Source organism: Larimichthys crocea, chromosome XVII (assembly GCF_000972845.2).
Source record: "Larimichthys crocea isolate SSNF chromosome XVII, L_crocea_2.0, whole genome shotgun sequence".
Lineage (NCBI taxonomy): Eukaryota > Metazoa > Chordata > Actinopteri > Sciaenidae > Larimichthys > Larimichthys crocea.
Window position 1 is genome coordinate 5,406,013 of NC_040027.1, and position 5,060 is coordinate 5,411,072.

The 5,060-nt window shown below is 36.7% G+C and overlaps 1 long non-coding RNA gene across 1 annotated transcript in view; it reads left to right on the forward strand.

The window, feature by feature from the left end:
* The first annotated feature begins 839 nt into the window (after window positions 1-839).
* The window catches only part of LOC113748043 (uncharacterized), an 11,267-nt gene continuing 7,046 nt past the window's right edge, over window positions 840-5,060 (forward strand). Inside the window, exons 1-2 of the long non-coding RNA XR_003464082.1 lie at window positions 840-903; window positions 2,014-2,186. This is a non-coding gene — a long non-coding RNA (uncharacterized LOC113748043). The remainder of the gene's footprint in view (window positions 904-2,013; window positions 2,187-5,060) is intronic.

A 5,060-nucleotide genomic window follows, 5' to 3' on the forward strand; every position in this document is an offset into this window, starting at 1 on the left:
AAACAGGTGTTATGTAATTGTTAACACTTCAATCAGAAAGTAAGCAATAAAAGAGAACAGGTGAGCATCTTTGGAAGACATTGCTGAAGGTCGGGGTAGAGCAGTGTTGTCTAATTATTTTGCTTTCCACATTTTTTCTGCAATTGTATTTTTCAGCTTCCTGTTTTGTGAGCATATTTTAGTTCACTCCAATGTAAATATATCTGCTGTGCATATGTTGCACTGACTTGTTTGGTGAAAAATAAAAAAATTAAAATTTCAATAGCACGTGTGTGTATGTGCAAATATTTCTGTGCATGTGAACAATCTGAAGAATTCTCTACAGTTTGAACTATGTTAGTATGATGGCAAAGCATACTAAAGATGAGAGTGCTTTTCATTATGCCCAACAGTGTGTAACTGGTTAGACAAAAATCTACGAATACAAATGAAGTGTGTGCCATCTGGTGCAAAAGTTTGATTCTGGTTGCAGTGCTTCATTTTGTGTGATATATGAGGTGTTTTGCAGTTTGGGTGTGTGGTTTGGTGAATTGTGTTAGTGTTTTGATCAAACCAGCCTAGTTTGCAAAATTGTGTTTAAGCGATTGGAAAAAACTGTAAAACAAAATGACAGCAGTTGTGGAAAGTAATTATTTATATATATTTACAAATATTTATATATTAATTTAAGTACTTTATCTTAGCACAGTACATCTAATTGAAATGGACAGTTAAAAAAGGATCAAAATCGAAGCAGGAGAATCAGAGATTTTACATCTATTAATTCATACGTTCTTCTTTCTGTTCAAAATCTGGTGGCTACATTACCCACAATGCAACTAAACTGCTGATGGCTGTGTCAGAGATTTAGGTGTGTTATGCTAGCAGTGGCTAATGAAGCCTCATGCGGGCTGCAGAGGTCTGGTAAGCTCACTCGTTTCTAACTCAACACCACCAGATTTGTTTCATTTACAGACTTCTGGTCCTCGACTCCAACAAACGCTGACTCGAGTCACCTGAGACAGGTTTTCAGACTTCATGCAGCTTCCTCTGGAGACACAAGAGCTTTATACAGTTTGTTCACAGGCAGCTGTACACAACCTGTAAACAGATTTTTGATGTGTAAAATGAATATAAATACAAAATACAACATGACTATTATGGATATAAAATCTAAAATACTATAACTGAAACATGTTGATTCAGCACAACAAATACTTACATTTGACTTTTGCTGCAGTATTATTTACTTTTAATTAAATCCTCAGTGATTTTTGTTGGCCACTTGGGGGCAGCAGAAACACGTTGTAAAAACAACAACTGGCATTTTATTAACTTTTCAGTTGATATAACTGATGTGTCTGTTTTATTTACACTACTAGCACATATGATGCAAAATTATTAGTCCTTCTTCTTTACCATCTCCTGAGAATGTCTTCCTTTTTAGCCTCATATATTCACCACTAGTTACTGAAACTAGTGGTGAAACTGACTTAAACTAGTATTCAAATATTTTTGAATCTGAGTACTACTTTACTGTATTTTTTGTTTCCTTCTTGCCAGTAGAATGCTGTTTTTTGTTTGCCGTTTTTTTTTCTTTGTCAGTATTAAAAAAATATAAAAACTCAAAGCAGGCTTAGTCACATTATGATGTCTGGCCAACATGCTACTTTACATAATTCTTGTTCTTATCTGATTCACACATTTTTTTTCTTCAGTCACATTTGTTCAAGGATTTTCTGAGGAGTACGTCTCCTGCCTCATTCATTTAAAAAAAATCAAATAACGAGCTACAGTGTACCGGTTTGGATAAAAAACGGCAGATATAAGTTTGTTTGACTGCTTTTGTCATCATCGCCTTCAGGACACACAAGCATCATAAATACTCCATACATCCTCTCATACAATTCTGGCTTTGGGTGTGCGCTGTTTGTCACTCTTTGGAATTGATAAAAAAAGATTGGTCTCTGGAGAATGTGTTGTTACTGTCATAAAGGGAAGGCCATGTCCACATTATTATTTTTCTCATTGCAGGCAGCAGTGTGTGGCTTTTCAGAGCACTTTAATCTGCTCTCCAGCCGGACATGTGGGACTTGGCCTTGCCCCCTTGTCACCCCCAGCAGAATCGTGGTGGTAAATATCAGATGGGGCCTCTACTGCCGCAAAGGAACGATACAATCAGCATTCAGAACAATACCCAACGTAATGTGAGTTTTTCAACTGGTGGTTATGTGCCTAAGTGTGTTGAAGGACTATTCTGGTTAACAGACATAACATGTCAGACATGACATTATATTTTCCATATATTATTATTATTATTATTATTATTATTATTATTTCAAATATAGAAATCAGACTGTAAATCTACTTTATCTGCAATATTGTCAACTTCTGTCACACATGCATTTTTGGGAGGTGAAGTTATTTTTTTACTGACCTCATACTTACAGAAATACATTTTCTTTTTCTATATTTAGATTTTCTTAAAATTCCAGCTGCAGGAAGCTTCCTGGTCCTCTGACCTTCATGAATATTACATCACTATTACACATTTCTCTCTAAGCACTGTAACTCATTTGACCAAACTGCAGATGATGTGGCCTGGTGTACATGTTTCTGCAGTTTCTGGAAACGACCCACCCATCACTGAAGATAGCAAAAATTATTTTTTTTAATCAGTTTTCATATTTTATTTTCATTTTTACAACACAAATTTCAAATAGATTACTCGTGTGATGTAACTGTCTTGCAGAGCTGAAACAATTAACCAGCTGTTTGACACCAATTAATTGTCAACAATTTAAATATAGAAGTGTGATAATTTTGTGCTTTTTTCACTTTTATATCATCGTAAGTTAAATATCTTTGGGCTTTGGACTGTACTTTAAAGATGTCATTTTAGACTTTAGGATATGCCATTCACTATATATTGACATTTTATAGACTAAAGTATTGATGCTCAATAGTCAAAAAACAGTAAAAAAAAACAAAAAACAAAGTCAAAAAACAAAATCAACAGATTAATTAATAATAAAAATTGCTAGTATGTATTTAGAATCAACCACCTATATTTTTATAAAGTGTTAAAAAAAGTCTGACAAAATTCTGCAATCTTGTTAATATATAAAGAAAACAGAAAAAGGCCATAAAACATAAGAACTGCAGCTGAATAATTGTTTACCTTTCATACTGACTGACACTTATTGTTATTCCTATTTGAGCACCGTTTTGTTATTAATCAGTCAGGTCATGTGGTGAGTGCTGCCACTGCTGAAATAGTTTTAATATGGACTACCCATCTGGGACAAACTTGGTCATTAACTCTAATGCCATTTTCTGCTACAGAAACCTTCCACCCTCCCTTTTCACCCCCTTCATTGATTCCAAAATCAAGAGGCCAATGACTCCCAAGACATTTAAGCACACTCCATTCCCCACATTGGAAACTAAAGGGCTGCATCAAGCCCTTTGTCTGGGCTCTAAACTGCTATTCCTCTGCACATCATCTCAGCCAGCCTGAGGACATGGGACTCACTTCACCTAGACTGACTTTCTTAAACAATTTGTGCCTTGTTAAGAGCACGTGGGCACATCATTTATGAGGGAGGGGTGAAGGGCATTGAGGGAGAGAAAGACGAAAAGCCTGTGATGAAGACATGGGGAGGACAGGTCAGATGGCAAGCTACATTTTTAACATAGCTGCTATTGATTTTAGATGCTCCCCATGGGAGAGACAAAATGTCAGATGCACAGTGTGAGTACTTAGCACCTCTGTCTGTGTTTAAGTGTATGTGTGTGTGTGTGTGTGTGTGTGTGTGTGTGTGTGTGATTTTTATGTCTAATGAAAGCTCCCTGAGGAAGCTGATGGTGGGCATGTGCTTCTCTTCGGATGGTATTATTTCCTTTTGGAAGACCTGATATAGATGGCTTTAAAGTCAATGTGAAATTAAAGCACAGTGGCATTCAGTGACATCTAGTGGTGTAGTTGTTTAAACTGTCTCACCTCGGCCTCCCCTTCCTAGCATGTAACTACAGTGACTCCAGAACATGCAAAAAAGGCAAATGCCCTATCTAGAGGCAGCATTTGTCTGATTTAGGCCACCTAAACGTGGTGGACTCCATGGCATCTATAGATATGAAAGTTTCTTTCCAAGGTAACAAAAATGTATTGATTCTTATTTTCAGCCCCCTAAATGTGACACACTGGACCTGTTTTTTAAATACATTTTAGCTTATTTAGTCAAAATTGTATGATAGTGCCCGTTAGTGTTCTTCAGAGTGTGGGAATATTTGGCATGGACTGGCAATGTTTATAGACCTACTGATAATTTAATCTGCACAATATTCAAATGGGTGGCCACCAAAAACAGTTTGTAATATCACTTTAGTTCCAACAGACACACTCTGTGTTGTGATATAAGGTGAGGTGAAATGAAAAGTGAGTGCTAAGGACTACCTATCTGTTGAACCTGTGAGCGAGTGTTAACGACAGGTAACGTCTAGTAGGAGTTAATGCTAGCTAGCTTCCACTTTCCGATTGGAAGATAGTTAACCTAACTAGCTACCTTCTAGGCTAGAGTAAAATACAAACCCCATATTGAATGTCATGCTTTCTATTACCTCAATACTATAAGAGCTTCAGCTTCTGCCATAGGAAACATCAGGCTTGAAACCTAAACACTTCCCACAGATATGGCCAAAACAAATGTTATCCTCTTTTAAAGCAAGTATCTGTATGATGCTTTATATTTCCTTAAACAAAAAGTGACAATAATCTATATTTAATTTTTGACAGGCTTAAGGATACATGATTCTCAGACCACCACAGGAAGTGTGTGTTCTCTGTACAGACTGTTACTGGCTGATTGGATAGCTGTCAGGACTGTTAATGCCAGGCACAAACACAGTATACAGGTGTTGTGCCATGCATCATCTGTAAAGGTTCAGAAAAGGCCACATCATACTGGTATTTTGTGTAAAGACTTAATGCACCTGTCAGGATGATTTGCCTCTAAACCGAAAGCAGCAATAAGACAACTGTTCTTGAAAATATGAGCCCGAGACTTTCTGGCTTTTGCAGT